This window comes from Heterodontus francisci, unplaced genomic scaffold, assembly GCF_036365525.1.
Source record: "Heterodontus francisci isolate sHetFra1 unplaced genomic scaffold, sHetFra1.hap1 HAP1_SCAFFOLD_74, whole genome shotgun sequence".
Taxonomy (NCBI): Eukaryota; Metazoa; Chordata; class Chondrichthyes; order Heterodontiformes; family Heterodontidae; genus Heterodontus; species Heterodontus francisci.
This window is the reverse complement of record NW_027140442.1, coordinates 3,909,999-3,931,196: the sequence shown is the minus strand read 5'-3', so window position 1 is coordinate 3,931,196 and position 21,198 is coordinate 3,909,999.

Here is a 21,198-nt window from a genome sequence, read left to right as displayed (position 1 = left end):
TGTCATCCGCAAATTTACTAACCCACCCTTCTACACCCTCATCCAGGTCGTTTATAAAAATGACAAACAGCAGTGGCCCCAAAACAGAACCTTGCGGTACACCACTAGTAACTAAACTCCAGGATGAACATTTGCCATCAACCACCACCCTCTGTCTTCTTTCAGCTAGCCAATTTCTGATCCAAAGCTCTCAATCACCTTCAACCCCATACTTCCGTATTTTCTGCAATAGCCTACCGTGGGGAACCTTATCAAACGCCTTACTGAAATTCATATACACCACATCCACGGCTTTACCCTCATCCACCTGTTTGGTCACCTTCTCGAAAAACTCAATAAGGTTTGTGAGGCACGACCTACCTTTCACAAAACCGTGCTGACTATCGCAAATGAACTTATTCTTTTCAAGATGATTATAAATCCTGTCTCTTATAACCTTTTCCAACATTTTACCCACAACCGAAGTAAGGCTCACAGGTCTATAATTACCAGGGCTGTCTCTACTCCCCTTCTTGAACAAGGGGACAACAATTGCTATCCTCCAGTCCTCCGGCACTACTCCTGTCGACAATGACGACATAAAGATCAACAACAACGGCTCTGCAATCTCCTCCCTGGCTTCCCAGAGAATCCTAGGATAAATCCCATCTGGCCCAGGGGACTTATCTATTTTCACTCTTTCCAAAATTGCTAACACCTCCTCCTTGTGAATCTCAATCCCATCTAGCCTAGTAGGCTGTATCTCAGTAATCTCCTCGGCAACATTTTCTTTCTCTACTGTAAATACTGACGAAAAATATTCATTTAACTCTTCCCCTATCTCCTCTGATTCCGCACACAACCTCCCACTACTATCCTTGATTGGCCCTGTTCTAACTCTTATCATTCGTTTATTCCTGATATACCTATAGAAAGCCTTAGGAGTTTCTTTGATCCTATCCGCCAATGACTTCTCGTGTCCTCTCCTTGCTCTTCTTAGCCCTCCCTTTATTCCTTCCTGGCTAGCTTGTAACTCTCAAGCGCCCTAACTGAGCCTTCACGTCTCATCCTAACATAAGCCGCCCTCTTCCTCTTGACAAGCGCTTCAACTTCTTGAGTTAACCACGGCTCCCTCGCTCGACAACTTCCTCCCTGCCTGACAGGTACATACTTATCAAGGACACGCATTAGCTGCTCATTGAATAAGCTCCACATTTCGTTTGTGCCCATCCCCTGCAGTTTCCTTCCCCATCCTACACATCCTAAATCTTGCCTAATCGCGTCATAATTTCCTTTCCCCCAGCTATAATTCTTGCCCTGCGGTATATACCTGTCCCTGCCCATCGCTAAGGTAAACCTAACCGAATTGTGATCACTATCGCCAAAGTGCTCACCTACATCTAACTCGAACACCTGGCCGGGTTCATTACCCAGTACCAAATCCAATGTGGCATCGCCCCTGGTTGGCCTGTCCACATACTGTGTCAGAAAACCCTCTTGCACACACTGGACAAAAACAGACCCATCTAAAGTACTCGAACGATAGTATTTCCAGTCAATATTTGGAAAGTTAAAGTCCCCCATAACCACTACCCTGTTACTCTCGCTCCTGTCGAGAATCATCTTCGCTATCCTTTCCTCTACATCTCTGGAACTATTCGGAGGTCTATAGAAAACTCCCAACAGGGTGACCTCTCCACTCCTGTTTCTAACCTCGGCCCATACTACCTCAGTAGACGAGTCCTCAAACGTCCTTTCTGTCGCTGCAATACTCTCCTTGATTAAAAATGCCACCCCCCCCCCTTTTACCCTCTTCTCTGTTCTTACTGAAACATCGAAATCCCGGAACCTGCAACATCCATTCCTGCCCCTGCTCTACCCATGTCTCTGAAATGGCCACAACATCAGGATCCCAGGTACCAACCCATGCTGCAAGCTCACCCACCTTATTCCGGATGCTCCTGGCGTTGAAGTAGACACACTTTAAACCAAGTTCTTGCTTGCCAGTGCCCTCTTGCGTCCCTGTAACCTTATCCCCTACCTCACTACTCTCAACAGCCTGTACACTGGAACTACAATTTAGGTTCCCATTCCCCTGCTGATTTAGTTTAAACCCCTCCCCCGAAGTGCACTAACAAATCTCCCCCCCAGGATATTGGTACCCCTCTGGTTCAGGTGAAGACCATCCTGTTTGTAGAGGTCCCACCTACCCCAGAAAGAGCCCCAATTATCCAGGAAACCAAAACCCTCCCTCCTGCAACATCCCTGCAGCCACGTGTTCAACTCCTCTCTCTCCCTATTCCTCTCTTCGCTAGCACGTGGCACAGGCAACAACCCAGAGATAACAACTCTGGTTGTTCTCGCTCTAAGCTTCCACCCGAGCTCCCTGAATTTCTGCCTTAAATCCCCATCTCTCTTCCTACCTATGTCGTTGGTGCCTATGTGGACCACGACTTGGGGGTGCTCCCCCTCCCCCTGAAGGATCCCAAAAACACGATCGGAGACAGCACGTACACTGGCACCTGGGAGGCAACACACCAACCGTGTGTCTCTCTCGTTCGCACAGAACCTCCTATCTGTTCCCCTAATGATGGAGTCCCCAATGACTAATGCTCAGCTCCTCTTCCCATTTCCCTTCTGAGCAACAGGGACAGACTCTGTGCCAGAGACCTGCACCCCATTGCTTACCCCTGGTAAGTCCCCCCCTCCCCCAACCCCAACAGTATCCAAAACGGTATACCTGTTGTTGAGGGAAACGGCCACAGGGGATCCCTGCACTGCCTGCTGGTTGTGGGTAAAATGTTGGAAAAGGTTGTAAGAGACAGGATTTATAATCATCTTGAAAAGAATAAGTACATTAGAGATAGTCAGCACGGTTTTGTGACGGGTAGGTCGTGCCTCACAAACCTTATTGAGTTTTTCGAGAAGGTGACCAAACAGGTAGATGAGGGTAAAGCAGTGGATGTGGTGTATATGGATTTCAGTAAGGCGTTTGATAAGGTTCCCCACGGTAGGCTATTGCAGAAAATACGGAAGTATGGGGATGAAGGCGATTTAGAGCTTTGGATCAGAAATTGGCCAGCTGAAAGAAGACAGAGGGTGGTGGTTGATGGCAAATGTTCATCCTGGAGTTTAGTTACTAGTGGTGTACCGCAAGGATCTGTTTTGGGGCCACTGCTGTTTGTCATTTATATAAATGATCTGGAAGAGGGTGTAGAAGGGTGGGTTAGTAAATTTGCAGATGACACTAAGGTCGGTGGAGTTGTGGATAGTGCCGAAGGATGTTGTAGGGTACAGAGAGACATAGATAGGCTGCAGAGCTGGGCTGAGAGATGGCAAATGGAGTTTAATGCGGAAAAGTGTGAGGTGATTCACTTTGGAAGGAGTAACAGGAATGCAGAGTACTGGGCTAATGGGAAGATTCTTGGTAGTGTAGATGAACAGAGAGATCTTGGTGTCCAGGTGCATAAATCACTGAAGGTTGCTAACCAGGTTAATAGGGCTGTTAAGAAGGCATATGGTGTGTTAGCTTTTATTAGTAGGGGGATCGATTTTCGGAGCCACGAGGTCATGCTGCAGTTGTACAAAACTCTGGTGCGGCCGCACCTGGAGTATTGCGTGCAGTTCTGGTCACCGCATTATAGGAAGGATGTGGAAGCTATGGAAAGGGTGCAGAGGAGATTTACTAGGATGTTGCCTGGTATGGAGGGAAGGTCTTACGAGGAAAGGCTGAGGGACTTGATGTTGTTTTCGTTGGAGAGAAGGAGGAGGAGAGGTGATTTAATAGAGACATATAAGATAATCAGAGGGTTAGATAGGGTGGATAGTGAGCGTCTTTTTCCTCGGATGGTAATGGCAAACACGAGGGGACATAGCTTCAAGTTGAGGGGTGATAGATATCGGAAAGATGTGAGAGGTAGTTTCTTTACTCAGAGAGTAGTAAGGGCGTGGAACGCCCTGCCTGCAGCAGTAGTAGATTAGCCAACTTTAAGGGCATTTAAGTGGACATTGGATAGACACATGGATGAAATGGAATAGTGCAGGTCAGATGGGTTCACAGGTCGGCGCAACATCGAGGGCCGCAGGGCCTGTACTGCGCTGCAATGTTCTAATTCTAAGTGTATGTCTTTGTTACTTGGTGTCAGTGTGTGGCTGTGTTACTGGGTATCAGTGTATGTCTTTGTGACTTGGTGTCAGCGTATGTCTTTGTTACTGGGTGTCAGTGTGTGTCTTTGTCACCTGGTGTAAGTGTATGTCTTTGTTACTTGGTGTAAGTGTGTGTCTGTGTTACTGGGTATCAGTGCATGTCTTTGCAACTTGGTGTCAGTGTATGTCAAAATACTTGGTGTAAGTGCATGTCTTTATTACTTGTTGTCAGTGTATGCCTGTGTTACTTGGTGTACGTGTGTGTCTTTGTTACTTGGTGTAAGTGTATGTCTTTGTTACTTGGTGTCAGTGTATGTCTTTGTTACTTGGTGTCAGTGTATGTCTGTGTTACTTGGTGTAAGTGTGTGACTGTGTTACTGGGTATCAGTGTATGTCTTTGTTACTTGATGTCAGTGTGTGTCTGTGTTACCGGGTGTCAGTGTATGTCTTTGTTACTGGGTGTCAGTGTATTCTTTGTTACTTGGTGTAAGTGTGTGTCTGTGTTACTGAGTATCTGTGTCTGTCTTTGTTACTTGGTGTAAGTGTGTCTCTGTGTTCTTGGGTATCAGTGTATGTCTTTGTTGCTTGGTGTCAGTGTATGTCTGTCTTACTTGGTGTAAGTGTGTGTATGTGTGAATGGGTATCAGTGTATGTCTTTGTGACTTGGTGTCAGTGTATGTCTTTGTTACTGGGTGTCAGTGTGTGACTTTGTGACTTGGTGTCAGTGCACGTCTTTGTTACTTGGTGTAAGTGTGTCTCTGTGTTCTTGGGTATCAGTGTATGTCTTTGTTGCTTGGTGTCAGTGAATGTCTGTCTTACTTGGTGTAAGTGTGTGTATGTGTGAATGGGTATCAGTGTATGTCTTTGATACTTGGTGTCAGTGTATGTCAAAATACTTGGTGTAAGTGTGTGACTTTGTTATTTGGTGTAATTGTCTGTCTTTGTTAATTGGTGTCAGTGTATGTCTGTGTTACTTGGTGTAAGTGTGTGTCTTTGTTACTGGGTGTCAGTGTATGTCTTTGTTACTTGGTGTCAGTGTATGTCTGTGTTACTTGGTGTAAGTGTGTGCCTGTGTTACTGGGTTTCAGTGTCTGTCTTTGTTACTTAGTGTCAGTGTATGTCTATGTTACTTGGTGTAAGTGTTTGTCTGTGTTACTGGGTGTCAGTGTGTATCTGTCTTACTTGGTGTAAGTGTGTGTCTTTGTTACTTGGTGTCCGTGTGTGTCTGTGTTGCTGGGTGTCAGTGTATGTCTTTGTAACTGGGTGTCAGTGTATGTCTTTGTTAATTGGAGTAAGTGTGTGTCTTTGTTACTTGGTGTAAGTGTATGTCTTTGTTACTTGGTGTCAGTGTTTGTCATCGTTACTTGGTGTAAGTGTGTGTCTGTGTTACTGGGTGTCAGTGTATGTCTTTGTTACTTGGTGTCAGTGTATGTCTTTGTTACTTGGTGTAAGTGTGTGTCTGTGTTACTGGGTATCTATGTATGTCTTTGTTACTTGGTGTCAGTGTATGTCTTTGTTACATGGTTTAAGTGCGTGTCTGTGTTACTGGGTATCTATGTATGTCTTTGTTACTTGGTGTCAGTGTATGTCTTTGCTACATGGTGTAAGTGTATGTCTTTGTTACTTGGTGTCAGTGTATGTCTTTGTTACTTGGTGTAAGTGTGTGTCTGTGTTACTGGGTATCTATGTATGTCTTTGTTACTTGGTGTCAGTGTATGTCTTTGTTACATGGTTTAAGTGCGTGTCTGTGTTACTGGGTATCTATGTATGTCTTTGTTACTTGGTGTCAGTGTATGTCTTTGCTCCATGGTGTAAGTGTAGGTCTTTGTTACTTGGTGTCAGTGTATGTCTTTGTTACTTGGTGTAAGTGTGTTTCTGTGTTACTGGGTGTAAGTGTGTGTCTGTGTTACTAGGTATCAGTGTTTGTCTTTGTTACTTGGTGTCGGTGTATGTCAAAATACTTGGTGTAAGTGTATGTCTTTGTTACTTGGTGTAATTGTCTGTCTTTGTTACTTGGTGTCAGTGTATGTCTGTGTTACTTGGTGTAAGTGTGTGTCTTTGTTACTTGGTGCAAGTGTATGCCTTTGTTACTTGGTGTCAGTGCATGTCTTTGTTACTTGGTGTCTGTGTGTGTCTGTGTTACTGGGTATCAGTGTATGTCTTTGTGACTTGGTATCAATGTTTGTCTTTGTTACTTGGTGCCAGTGTATGTCTTTGTTACTCGGTGTCAGTATGTGTCTGTGTTACTTGGTGTTAGTGTATGTCTTTGTTACTGTGTATCAGTGGTTCTCTGTGTTCCTGGGTGTCAGTGTGTGTTTGTTTGTGCTGCTGGGTGTCAGTGTGTGTCTGTGACACTAGGTGTCAGTATTTAGTTTAGTTCAGAGATACAGCAATAAAAAGGGCCCTTCGGCCCACCGAGTCTGTGCCGACCATCAACCACCCATTTATACTAATCCTACACTAATCCCGTATTTGCATCACATCCCCACCGGTCCCTATATATGTCCCTACCACCTACCTATACTCGGGGCAATTTATAATGGCCAATTAACCTATGAACCTGCAAGTCTTTGGCATGTCGGAGGAAACCGGAGCACCCGGAGCAAACTCACGCAGACACAGGGAGAATTTGCAAACTCCGCACAGTCAGTGCCTAGAATCGAAACCGGGTCCCTGGAGCTGTGAGGCTGCGGTGCGAACCACTGCGCCAATGTGCCCCACCGCCCCACCGCCAGTGTGTGCCTGTGCTACTGGGTATCAGTGTCTGTCTTTGTTACTTGGTGTCAATGTATGTCTGTGTTACTTGGTGTAAGTGTGTGTCTGTGTTACTGGGTATCAGTTTATGTCTTTGTTACTTGGTGTAAGTGTGTGTCTGTGTTACTGGGTATCAGTGTATGTCTTTGTTACTTGGTGTTAGTTTATGTCTTTGTTACTTGGTGTAAGTGTATGTCTTTGTTACTTGGTGTCAGTGTATGTCTTTGTTACTTGGTGTAAGTGTGTCTCTGTGTTACTGTGTGTCAGTGTGTGTCTGTGTTATTTGTTGTAAGTGTGTGTCTTTGTTACTTGGTGTCCGTGTGCGTCTGTGTTACTGGGTGTCAGTTTATGTCTTTGTTACTGGGTATCAGTGTCTGTCTTTGTTACTTGGTGTAAGTGTGTGTCTGTGTTACTGGGTGTCAGTGCACGTCTTTGTTACTTGGTGTAAGTGTGTCTCTGTGTTCTTGGGTATCAGTGTATGTCTTTGTTGCTTGGTGTCAGTGAATGTCTGTCTTACTTGGTGTAAGTGTGTGTATGTGTGAATGGGTATCAGTGTATGTCTTTGATACTTGGTGTCAGTGTATGTCAAAATACTTGGTGTAAGTGTGTGACTTTGTTATTTGGTGTAATTGTCTGTCTTTGTTAATTGGTGTCAGTGTATGTCTGTGTTACTTGGTGTAAGTGTGTGTCTTTGTTACTGGGTGTCAGTGTATGTCTTTGTTACTTGGTGTCAGTGTATGTCTGTGTTACTTGGTGTAAGTGTGTGCCTGTGTTACTGGGTTTCAGTGTCTGTCTTTGTTACTTAGTGTCCGTGTATGTCTATGTTACTTGGTGTAAGTGTTTGTCTGTGTTACTGGGTGTCAGTGTGTATCTGTCTTACTTGGTGTAAGTGTGTGTCTTTGTTACTTGGTGTCCGTGTGTGTCTGTGTTGCTGGGTGTCAGTGTATGTCTTTGTAACTGGGTGTCAGTGTATGTCTTTGTTAATTGGAGTAAGTGTGTGTCTTTGTTACTTGGTGTAAGTGTATGTCTTTGTTACTTGGTGTCAGTGTTTGTCATCGTTACTTGGTGTAAGTGTGTGTCTGTGTTACTGGGTGTCAGTGTATGTCTTTGTTACTTGGTGTCAGTGTATGTCTTTGTTACTTGGTGTAAGTGTGTGTCTGTGTTACTGGGTATCTATGTATGTCTTTGTTACTTGGTGTCAGTGTATGTCTTTGTTACATGGTTTAAGTGCGTGTCTGTGTTACTGGGTATCTATGTATGTCTTTGTTACTTGGTGTCAGTGTATGTCTTTGCTACATGGTGTAAGTGTATGTCTTTGTTACTTGGTGTCAGTGTATGTCTTTGTTACTTGGTGTAAGTGTGTGTCTGTGTTACTGGGTATCTATGTATGTCTTTGTTACTTGGTGTCAGTGTATGTCTTTGTTACATGGTTTAAGTGCGTGTCTGTGTTACTGGGTATCTATGTATGTCTTTGTTACTTGGTGTCAGTGTATGTCTTTGCTCCATGGTGTAAGTGTAGGTCTTTGTTACTTGGTGTCAGTGTATGTCTTTGTTACTTGGTGTAAGTGTGTTTCTGTGTTACTGGGTGTAAGTGTGTGTCTGTGTTACTAGGTATCAGTGTTTGTCTTTGTTACTTGGTGTCGGTGTATGTCAAAATACTTGGTGTAAGTGTATGTCTTTGTTACTTGGTGTAATTGTCTGTCTTTGTTACTTGGTGTCAGTGTATGTCTGTGTTACTTGGTGTAAGTGTGTGTCTTTGTTACTTGGTGCAAGTGTATGCCTTTGTTACTTGGTGTCAGTGCATGTCTTTGTTACTTGGTGTCTGTGTGTGTCTGTGTTACTGGGTATCAGTGTATGTCTTTGTGACTTGGTATCAATGTTTGTCTTTGTTACTTGGTGCCAGTGTATGTCTTTGTTACTCGGTGTCAGTATGTGTCTGTGTTACTTGGTGTTAGTGTATGTCTTTGTTACTGTGTATCAGTGGTTCTCTGTGTTCCTGGGTGTCAGTGTGTGTTTGTTTGTGCTGCTGGGTGTCAGTGTGTGTCTGTGACACTAGGTGTCAGTATTTAGTTTAGTTCAGAGATACAGCAATAAAAAGGGCCCTTCGGCCCACCGAGTCTGTGCCGACCATCAACCACCCATTTATACTAATCCTACACTAATCCCGTATTTGCATCACATCCCCACCGGTCCCTATATATGTCCCTACCACCTACCTATACTCGGGGCAATTTATAATGGCCAATTAACCTATGAACCTGCAAGTCTTTGGCATGTCGGAGGAAACCGGAGCACCCGGAGCAAACTCACGCAGACACAGGGAGAATTTGCAAACTCCGCACAGTCAGTGCCTAGAATCGAAACCGGGTCCCTGGAGCTGTGAGGCTGCGGTGCGAACCACTGCGCCAATGTGCCCCACCGCCCCACCGCCAGTGTGTGCCTGTGCTACTGGGTATCAGTGTCTGTCTTTGTTACTTGGTGTCAATGTATGTCTGTGTTACTTGGTGTAAGTGTGTGTCTGTGTTACTGGGTATCAGTTTATGTCTTTGTTACTTGGTGTAAGTGTGTGTCTGTGTTACTGGGTATCAGTGTATGTCTTTGTTACTTGGTGTTAGTTTATGTCTTTGTTACTTGGTGTAAGTGTATGTCTTTGTTACTTGGTGTCAGTGTATGTCTTTGTTACTTGGTGTAAGTGTGTCTCTGTGTTACTGTGTGTCAGTGTGTGTCTGTGTTATTTGTTGTAAGTGTGTGTCTTTGTTACTTGGTGTCCGTGTGCGTCTGTGTTACTGGGTGTCAGTTTATGTCTTTGTTACTGGGTATCAGTGTCTGTCTTTGTTACTTGGTGTAAGTGTGTGTCTGTGTTACTGGGTATCAGTGTATGTCTTTGTTACTTGGTGTCAGTGCAAGTCTGTGTTACTTGGTGTAAGTGTGTGTCTGTGTTACTGGGTATCAGTGTATGTCTTTGTTACTTGGTGTAAGTGTGTGTTTGTGTTACTTGGTATCAGTGTATGTCTTTGTTACTTGGTGTCAGTTTATGTCTTTGTTACTTGGTGTAGGTGTATGTCTTTGTTACTTGGTGTCAGTGTATGTCTTTGTTACTTGGTGCAAGTGTGTGTCTGTGTTACTGGGTGTCAGTGTGTGTCTGTGTTACTTGGTGTAAGTGTGTGTCTTTGTTACATGGTGTCCGTGTGTGTCTGTGTTACTGGGTGTCAGTTTATGTCTTTGTTACTTGGTGTCAGTGTATGTCTTTATTACATGTTGTAAGTGTGTGTCTGTGTTACTGGGCATCAGTGTATGTCTTTGTTACTTGGTGTCAGTGTGTGTCGGTGTTACTAGGTATCAGTGTATGTCTTTGTTACTTTGTGTCAGTGTATGTCACAATACTTGGTGTAAGTGTATGTCTTTGTTACTTGGTGTAATTTTCTGTCTTTGTTACTTGGTGTAAGTGTATGTCTTTATTACTTGGTGTCAGTGTGCGCCTTTGCTACTTGGTGTCCGTGTGTGTCTGTGTTACTGGGTGTCAGTGTATGTCTTTGTTACTGGGTGTCCGTGTGTGTCTGTGTTACTGGGTGTCAGTGTATGTCTTTGTTACTGGGTGTCAGTGTATGTCTTTGTTACTTGGTGTAAGTGTGTGTCTGTGTTACAGGGTATCAGTGTATGTCTTTGTTACTTGGTGTCAGTGGATGTCTGTGTTACTTGGTGTAAGTGTGTGTCTGTGTTACTGGGTATCAGTGTATGTCTTTGTGACTTTGTGTCATTGTATTTCTTTGTTACTGGGTGTCTGTGTGTGGCTTTGTGATTGGTGTCAGTGCATGTCTTTGTTACTTGGAGTAAGTGTGTGTCTGCGTTACTGGGTATCAGTGTATTTAATAGTAACTTGGTGTCAGTGGATGTCAAAATACTTGGTGTCAGTGTATGTCTTTGTTACTGTTTGTCAGTGTGTGTCTTTGTGACTTGGTGTCAGTGTATGTCTTTTTTACTTGGTGTCAGCGTATGTCTGCGTTACTTGGTGTAAATGTGTGTCTTTGTTACTTGGTGTCCGTGTGTGTCTGTGTTCCTGGGTATCAATGTATGTCTTTGTGACATGGTGTCAGTGTATGTCTTTGTTACTGGGTGTCAGTGTGTGTCTTTGTGACTTGATGTCATTGCATGTCTTTGTTACTTGGTGTAAGTGTGTGTCTGTGTTACTGGGTATCAGTGTATGTCTTTCTTGCATGTTGTCAGTGTATGTCAAAATACTTGGTGGAGGTGTATGTCTTTGTTACTTGGTGTAATTGTCTGTCTTTGTTACTTGGTGTCAGTGTATGTCTGTGTTACTTGGTGTCAGTGTGTGTCTGTGTTAGAGGGTATCAGTGTATGTCTTTGTTACTTGGTGTCAGTGCATGTCTTTGTTACTTGGTGTAAGTGTATGTCTTTGTTACTTGGTGTCAGTGCATGTCGTTGTTACTTGGTGCAAGTGTGTGTCTGTGTTACTGGTTATCAGTGTATGTCTTTGTGACTCGGTGTCAGTGTATGTCTTTGTTACTGGGTGTCAGTGTATGTCTTTGTTACTTGGTCACAGTGTGTGTCTGTGTGTCAGTGTATGTCTTTGTTACTATGTCTCAGTGTTTCTCTATGTTACTTGGTGTCAGTGTGTGTTTGTTTGTGTTACTGGGTGTCAGTATTTAGTTTAGTGATACAGCACTGAAACAGGCCCTTCGGCCAACCGAGTCTGTGCCGACCATCAACCACACATTTATATTAATCCTACACTAATCCCGTATTCCTATCACATCCCCACCTGTCCCGATATATTTCGCTACCACCTACCTATACTAGAGTCAATTTATAATGGCCAGTTAACCTATCAACCTGCAAGTCTTTGGCATGTGGGAGGAAACCGGAGCACCCGGATGAAACTCACGCAGACACACGGAGAAATTGCTAACTCCGCAAAGGCAGTTCGCAGAATTGAGCCCGGCACCCTGGAGCTGTGAGGCTGCTAACCACTGTGCCAATGTGCCGCCCAGTGTGTGTCTGTGCTACTGGGTATCAGTGTATGTCTTTGTTACTTGGTGTCAGTGTATGTCTGTGTTACTTGGTGTAAGTGTGTGTCTTTGTTACTTGGTGTAATTGTATGTCTTTGTTACTTGGTGTCAGTGTATGTCTGTGTTACTTGGTGTAAGTGTATGTCTATGTTACTTGGTGTCAGTGTAATTCTTTGTGACGTGGTGTCATTGTCTGTCTTTGTTACTGGGGGTCAGTGTCTGTCTTCGTTACTTGGTGTCAGAGTTTGTCTTAGTTACTGGGTGTCAGTGTCTTTCTTTGTGACTTGGTGTCAGTGTATGTCTTTGTTTCTTTGTGTCAGTGTATGTGTTTGTTACTTGGTGTAAGTGTGTGTCTGTGTAACTGGGTATCAGTGTATATCTTTGTTACTTGGTGTATGTGTGTGTCTTTGTTACTTGGTGAAATTGTATGTCTGCGTTACTTGGTGTAAGTGTATGTCTTTGTTACTTGGTGTCAGTGTATGTCTTTGTTACTTGGTTTAAGTGTGTGTCTGTGTTATTTGGGGTAAGTGTGTGTCTGCGTTACTGGGTAACAGTGTATGTCTTTGTTACTTGGTGTAAGTGAGAGTTTGTGTTACTTGGTGCAAGTGTGTGTCTGTGTCACCTGGTATCAGTGGATGTCTTTGTTACTAGGTGTAAGTGTGTGTCTGTGTTCCTGTGTATCAGTGTATGTCTTTGTTACTTGGTGTAATTGTATGTCTGTGTTACTGGGTATCAGTGTATGTCTTTGTTACTTGGTGTCAGTGTATGTCTTTGTTACTTGGTGTAAGTGTGTGTCTTTGTTACTTGGTGTCAGTGTATGTCTTTGTTACTTGGTGTAATTGTGTGTCTGTGTTATTGGGTGTCAGTGTGTGTCTGCGTTACTTGGTGTAAGTGTGTGTCTTTTTTACTTGGTGTCCGTGTGTCTCTGTGTTACTGAGTATCAGTGTCTGTCTTTGTTACTTGGTGTAAGTGTGTATCTGTGTTACTGGGTATCAGTGTATGTCTTTGTTACTTGGTGTCAGTGTATGTCTGTGTTACTTGGTGTAAGTGTGTGTCTGTGTTACTGGGTATCAGAGTATGTCTTTGTGACTTGGTGTCAGTGGATGACTTTGTTACTGGGTGTCAGTGTGTGTCTTTGTGACTTGGTGTCAGTGTATGTCTTTGTTATTTGGTGTAAGTTTGTGTCTGTGTTACTGGGTATTAGTGTATGTCTTTGTTACTTGGTGTCAGTGTATGTCAAAATACTTGGTGTAAGTGTATGTCTTTGTTACTTGGTGTAATTGTCTGTCTTTGTTACTTGGTGTCAGTGTATGTCTGTGTTACTTGGTGTAAGTGTTTGTCTTTGTTACTTGGTGTAAGTGCATGCCTTTCTTATTTGGTGTCAGTGTATGTCTTTGTTACTTGGTGTCAGTGTGTGTCTGTTTTACTGGTTATCAGTGAATGTCTTTGTGACTCGTTGTCAGTGTATGTCTTTGTTACTGGGTGTCAGTGTATGTCTTTGTTGCTTGGTGACAGTGTGTGTCTGTGTGTCTGTGTATGACTTTGTTACTGTGCATCAGTGTTTCTCTATGTTACTGGGTGTCAGTGTGTGTTTGTTTGTGTTACTGGGTGTCAGTATTTTGTTTAGTGATCCAGCACTGAAACAGGCCCTTCGGCCATCCGTGTCTGTGCCGACCATCAACCACCCATTTATACCAATCCTACACTAATCCCCTTTTCCTCCCACATCCCCACCTGTCCCTATATATTTCCCTACCACCTACCTATACTAGAGTCAATTTATAATGGCCAGTTAACCTATCAACCTGCAAGTCTTTGGCATGTGGGAAGAAACCGGAGCACCCGGAGGAAACTCACGCAGACACACGGAGAACTTGCTAACTCCGCAAAGGCAGTTCGCAGAATTGAGCCCGGCACCCTGGAGCTGTGAGGCTGCTAACCACTGTGCCAATGTGCCGCCCAGTGTGTGTCTGTGCTATTGGGTATCAGTGTATGTCTTTGTTACTTGGTGTCAGTGTATGTCTGTGTTACTTGGTGTAAGTGTGTGTCTTTGTTACTTGGTGTCATTGTATGTCTTTGTTCCTTGGTGTCAGTGTATGTCTGTGTTACTTGGTGTAAGCGTTTGTCTATGTTACTTGGTGTCAGTGTATTTCTTTGTGACGTGGTGTGAGTGTCTGTCTTCGTTACTTGGTGTCAGTGTTTGTCTTTGTTACTGGGTGTCAGTGTCTTTCTTTGTGACTTGGTGTCAGTGTATGTCTTTGTTTCCTTGTGTCAGTGTATGTGTTTGTAACTTGGTGTAAGTGTGTGTCTGTGTAACTGGGTATCAGTGTATATCTTTGTTACTTGGTGTATGTGTGTGTCTTTGTTACTTGGTGAAATTGTATGTCTTTGTTACTTGGTGTCAGTGTATGTCTGCGTTACTTTGTGTAAGTGTATGTCTTTGTTACTTGGTGTCAGTGTATGTCTTTGTTACTTGGTGTAAGTGTGTGTCTGTGTTATTTGGTGTAAGTGTATGTCTGTGTTACTGGGTAACAGTGTATGTCTTTGTTACTTGGTGTAAGTGAGAGTTTGTGTTACTTGGTGTAAGTGTGTGTCTGTGTCACCTGGTATCAGTGGATGTCTTTGTTACTAGGTGTAAGTGTGTGTCTGTGTTCCTGGGTATCAGTGTATGTCTTTGTTACTTGGTGTAATTGTATGTCTGTGTTACTGGGTATCAGTGTATGTCTTTGTTACTTGGTGTCAGTGTATGTCTTTGTTACTTGGTGTAAGTGTTTGTCTTTGTTACTTGGTGTCAGTGTATGTCTTTGTTACTTGGTGTAAGTGTGTGTCTGTGTTATTGGGTGTCAGTGTGTGTCTGCGTTACTTGGTGCAAGTGTGTGTCTTTTTTACTTGGTGTCCGTGTGTCTCTGTGTTACTGAGTATCAGTGTCTGTCTTTGTTACTTGGTGTAAGTGTGTATCTGTGTTACTGGGTATCAGTGTATGTCTTTGTTACTTGGTGTCAGTGTATGTCTGTGTTACTTGGTGTAAGTGTGTGTCTGTGTTACTGGGTATCAGTGTATGTCTTTGTGACTTGGTGTCAGTGGATGACTTTGTTACTGGGTGTCAGTGTGTGTCTTTGTGACTTGGTGTCAGTGTATGTCTTTGTTACTTGGTGTAAGTGTGTGTCTGTGTTACTGGGTATCAGTGTATGTCTTTGTTACTTGGTGTCAGTGTATGTCAAAATACTTGGTGTAAGTTTATGTCTTTGTTACTTGGTGTAATTGTCTGTCTTTGTTACTTGGTGTCAGTGTATGTCTGTGTTACTTGGTGTCAGTGTATGTCTGTGTTACTTGGTGTAAGTGTATGTCTTTGTTACTTGGTGCCAGTGTGTGTCTGTTTTACTGGTTATCAGTGAATGTCTTTGTGACTCGGTGTCAGTGTATGTCTTTGTTACTGGATGTCAGTGTATGCCTTTGTTGCTTGGTGACAGTGTGTGACTGTGTGTCTGTGTATGTCTTTGTTACTGTGTATCAGTGTTTCTCTATGTTACTGGGTGTCAGTGTGTGTTTGTTTGTGTTACTGGGTGTCAGTATTTTGTTTAGTGATCCAGCACTGAAACAGGCCCTTCGGCCAACCGTGTCTGTGCCGACCATCAACCACACATTTATACCAATCCTACACTAATCCCGTATTCCTATCACATCCCCACCTGTCCCGAAATATTTCCAGACCACCGACCTGTAATAGGGTCAATTTATAATGGCCAATTAACCTATCAACTTGGTGTAAGTGTGTGTCTGTGTTAAATGGTGTAAGTGTGTGTCTGTGTTACTTGGTACCAGTGTATGTCTTTGTTACTTGGTGTAAGTGTGTGTCTGTGTTACTGGGTAACAGTGTATGACTTTGTTACTTGGTGTCAGTGTAATTCTGTGTTACTTGGTGTAATTGTATGTCTTTGCTACTTGGTGTCAGTGTATGTCCTTGCTACTTGGTGTAAGTGTGTGTCTGTGTCACTTGGTATCAGTGCATGTCTTTGTTAATTGGTGTAAGTGTGCGTCTTTGTTACTTGGTGTAATTGTATGTCTTTGTTACTTGGTGTCAGTGTATGTCTGTGTTACTTGGTGTAAGTGCATGTCTTTGTTACTTGGTGTCAGTGGATGTCTTTGTTACTTGGTGTAATTGTGTGTCTGTGTTACTGGCTGTAAGTGTGTATCTGTGTTACTTGGTATCAGTGTATGTCTTTGTTACTTGGTGCAAGTGTGTGTCTGTGTTACTGGGTAACAATGTATGTCTTTGTTACTTGGTGTCAGTGTATGTCTGTGTTACTTGGTGTAAGTGTGTGTCTTTGTTACTTGGTGTAATTGTATGTCTTTGTTACTTGGTGTCAGTGTATGTCTGTGTTACTTGGTGTAAGTGTGTGTCTGTGTTACTGGTTATCAGTGTATGTCTTTGTTACTTGGTTTCAGTGTGTGTCTTTGTTACTTGGTGTAATTGTATGTCTTTGCTACTTGGTGTCAGTGTATGGCTGTGTTACTTGGTGTAAGTGTGTGTCTGTGTTACTGGGTATCAGTGTATGTCTTTGTGACTTGGTGTCAGTGCATGTCTGTGTTACTTGGTGTAAGTGTGTGTCTTTGTTACTTGGTGTCCGTGTGTGTCTGTGTTACTGGGTGTCAGTGCATGTCTTTGTTACTTGGTGTAAGTGTGTGTCTGTGTTACTGGGTTTCAGTGCATGTCTTTGTTACTTGATGTAAGTGTGCGTCTGTGTTACTGGGTAACAGTGTCTGTCTTTGTTACTTGGTGTAAGCGTGTGGCTGTGTTACTGGGTATCAGTGTATGTCTTTGTTACTTGGTCTCAGTTTACGTCTGTGTTACTTGGTGTAAGTGTGTGTCTGTGTTACTGGGTATCAGTGTATGTCTTTGTGACTTTGTGTCAGTGTATGTCTTTGTTACTGGGTGTCAGTGTGTGTCTTTGTGACTTGGTGTCAGTGTATGTCTTTGTTACTTGGTGTAAGTGTGTGTTGGTGTTACTGGGTATCAGTGTATGTCTTTGTTACTTGGTATCAGTATATGTCAAAATACTTGGTGTAAGTGTATGTCTTTGTTACTTGGTGTAGTTGTCTGTCTTTGTTACTTGGTGTCAGTGTATGTCTGTGTTACTTGGTGCAAGTGTGTGTCTTTGTTACTTGGTGTCAGTGTATGTCTTTGTTACTTGGTGTCAGTGTGTGTCTGTTTTACTGGGTATCAGTGTATGTCTTTGTTACTTGGTGTAAGTGTATGTCTTTGTTATTTGGTGTCAGTGTTTGTCGTTGTTACTTCTTGTAAGTGTGTGTCTGTGTTACTGGGTGTCAGCGTATGTCTTTGTTACTTGGTGACAGTGTGTGTCTGTGTGTCAGTTTATGTCTTTGTTTCTGTGTCTCAGTGTTGCTGTATGTTACTGGGTGACAGTGTGTGTTTGTTTGTGTTACTTGGTGCAAGTGTGTGTCTGTGTTACTGGGTAACAATGTATGTCTTTGTTACTTGGTGTCAGTGTATGTCTGTGTTACTTGGTGTAAGTGTGTGTCTTTGTTACTTGGTGTAATTGTATGTCTTTGTTACTTGGTGTCAGTGTATGTCTGTGTTACTTGGTGTAAGTGTGTGTCTGTGTTACTGGGTATCAGTTTATGTCTTTGTTACTTGGTGTCAGTGTGTGTCTTTGTTACTTGGTGTAATTGTATGTCTTTGCTACTTGGTGTCAGTGTATGGCTGTGTTACTTGGTGTAAGTGTGTGTCTGTGTTACTGGGTATCAGTGTATGTCTTTGTGACTTGGTGTCAGTGCATGTCTGTGTTACTTGGTGTAAGTGTGTGTCTTTGTTACTTGGTGTCCGTGTGTGTCTGTGTTACTGGGTGTCAGTGCATGTCTTTGTTACTTGGTGTAAGTGTGTGTCTGTGTTACTGGGTATCAGTGCATGTCTTTGTTACTTGATGTAAGTGTGCGTCTGTGTTACTGGGTAACAGTGTCTGTCTTTGTTACTTGGTGTAAGCGTGTGTCTGTGTTACTGGGTATCAGTGTATGTCTTTGTTACTTGGTCTCAGTTTACGTCTGTGTTACTTGGTGTAAGTGTGTGTCTGTGCTCCTGGGTATCAGTGTATGTCTTTGTGACTTTGTGTCAGTGTATGTCTTTGTTACTGGGTGTCAGTGTGTTTCTTTGTGACTTGGTGTCAGTGTATGTCTTTGTTACTTGGTGTAAGTGTGTGTCGGTGTTACTGGGTATCAGTGTATGTCTTTGTTACTTGGTATCAGTATATGTCAAAATACTTGGTGTAAGTGTATGTCTTTGTTACTTGGTGTAGTTGTCTGTCTTTGTTACTTGGTGTCAGTGTATGTCTGTGTTACTTGGTGCAAGTGTGTGTCTTTGTTACTTGGTGTTAGTGTATGTCTTTGTTACTTGGTGTCAGTGTGTGTCTTTGTTATTTGGTGTCAGTGTTTGTCGTTGTTACTTCTTGTAAGTGTGTGTCTGTGTTACTGGGTGTCAGCGTATGTCTTTGTTACTTGGTGGCAGTGTGTGTCTGTGTGTCAGTTTATGTCTTTGTTTCTGTGTCTCAGTGTTGCTGTATGTTACTGGGTGTCAGTGTGTGTTTGTTTGTGTTACTGGGTGTCAGTGTGTGTCTGTGTTACTTGGTATCAATGCATGTCTTTGTTACTTGGTGTCAGTGTATGTCTGTGTTACTTGGTGTAAGTGTGTGTCTTTGTTACTTGGTGTAATTGTATGTCTTTGTTACTTGGTGTCAGTTTATGACTGTGTTACTTGGTGCAAGTGTATGTCTTTGTTACTTGGTGTCAGTGTATGTCTTTGTGACGTGGTGTCATTGTCTGTCTTTGTTACTGGGTGTCAGTTTCTTTCTTCGTTACTTGGTGTCAGTGGTTGTCTTTGTTACTGGGTGTCAGTGTCTGTCTTTGTGACTTGGTGTCAGTGTATGTCTTTGTCACTTGGTGTCAGTGTATGTATTTGTTACTTGGTGTAAGTGTGTGTCTGTGTTACTGGGTATCAGTGCAAGTATTTGCTACATGGTGACAGTGTATGTCTGTGTTACTTGGTGTAAGTGTGTGTCTTCGTTACTTGGTGTGATTGTATGTCTTTGTTACTTGGTGTCAGTGTATGTCTGTGTTACTTGGTGTAAGTGCATGTCTTTGTTACTTGGTGTCAGTGTATGTCTTTGTTACTTGGTGGAAGTGTGTGTCTGTGTTAAATGGTGTAAGTGTGTGCCTGTGTAACTTGGTATCAATGTATGTCTTTGTTACTTGGTGTAAGTGTGTGTCTGTGTTACTGGATAACAGTGTTTGTCTTTGTTACTTGGTGTCAGTGTAATTCTGTGTTACTTGGTGTAAGTGTGTGTCTTTGTTACTTGGTGTAATTGTATGTCTTTGCTACTTGGTGTCAGTGTATGTCCTTGCTACTTGGTGTAAGTTTGTGTCTGTGTCACTTGGTATCAGTGCATGTCTTTGTTACTTGGTGTAAGTGTGTGTCTTTGTAACTTGGTGTAATTGTATGTCTTTGTTACTTGGTGTCAGAGTATGTCTGTGTTACTTGGTGTAAGTGCATGTCTTTGTTACTTGGTGTCAGTGGATGTCTTTGTTACTTGGTGTGTGTGTCTGTGTTACTGGGTGTAAGTGTGTATCTCTGTTACTTGTTATCAGTGAATGTCTTTGTTACTTGGTGTAAGTGTGTGTCTGTGTTACTGGGTAACAGTGTATGTCTTTGTTACTTGGTGTCAGTGTATGTCTGTGTTACTTGGTGTAAGTGTGTGTCTTTGTTACTTGGTGTAATTGTGTGTCTTTGCTACTTGGTGTCAGTGTATGGCTGTGTTATTTGGTGTATGTGTGTGTCTTTGTTAGTTGGTGTAATTGTCTGTCTTTGTTACTTGGTGTCAGTGTATGTCTTTATTACTTGGTGTCAGTGTGTGTCTGTTTTACTGGGTATCAGTGTATGTCTTTGTTACTTGGTGTAAGTGTATGTCTTTGTTACTTGGTGTCAGTGTATGTCGTTGTTACTTCTCGTAAGTGTGTGTCTGTGTTACTGGGTGTCAGTGTATGTCTTTGTTACTTGGTGGCAGTGTGTGTCTGTGTGTCAGTTTATGACTTTGTTACTGTGTATCAGTGTTTCTCTATGTTAATGGGTGTCAGTGTGTCTTTGTTTGTGTTACTGGGTGTCAGTATTTAGTTTAGTGATACAGCACTGAAACAGGCCCTTCGGCCAACCGAGTCTGTGCCGAACATCAACCACCCATTTATACTAATCCTACACTAATCCCGTATTCCTATCACATCCCCACCTGTCCCTATATATTTCCCTACCACCTACCTATACTAGTGGAAATTTATAATGGCCAATTAACCTGTCAACCTGCAAGCCATTGGCATGTGGGAAGAAACCGGAGCACCCGGAGGAAAACTCACGCAGACACAGGGAGAACTTGCAGACTCCGCACAGGCAGTACCCAGTATCGAGCCCGGGTCCCTGGAGCTGTGAGGATGCTAACCAATGTGTCAATGTGCCGCCAGTGTGTGTCTGTGCTACTGGGTATCAGTGTATGTCTTTGTTACTTGGTGTCAGTGTATGTCTGTGTTACTTGGTGTAAGTGTGTGTCTGTGTTACTTGGTATCAGTGCATGTCTGTGTTACTTGGTGTAAGTGTGTGTCTGTGTTACTGGGTATCAGTGTATGTCTTTGTTACTTGGTGTCAGTGTATGTCTGTGTTACTTGGTGTAAGTGTGTGTCTTTGTTACTTGGTGTAATTGTATGTCTTTGTTACTTGGTGTCAGAGTATGTCTGTGTTACTTGGTGCAAGTGTATGTCTTTGTGACTTGGTGTCAGTGTATGTCTTTGTGACGTGGTGTCATTGTCTGTCTTTGTTACTGGGTGTCATTGTCTGTCTTCGTTACTTGGTGTCAGTGTTTGTCTTTGTTTCTGGGTGTCAGTGTATGTCTGTGTTACTTGGTGTAAGTGCATGTCTTTGTTACTTGGTGTCACTGTATGTCTTTGTTACTTGGTGTAAGTGTGTGTCTGTGTTAAATGGTGTAAGTGTGTGTCTGTGTTACTTGGTATCAGTGTATGTCTTTGTTACTTGGTGTCAGTGGAATTCTGTGTTACTTGGTGTAAGTGTGTGTCTTTGTTACTTGGTGAAATTGTATGTCTTTGCTACTTGGTGTCAGTGTATGTCCTTGATACTTGGTGTAAGTGTGTGTCTGTGTCACTTGGTATCAGTGCATGTCTTTGTTACTTGGTGTAAGTGTGTGTCTTTGTTACTTGGTGTAATTGTATGTCTTTGTTACTT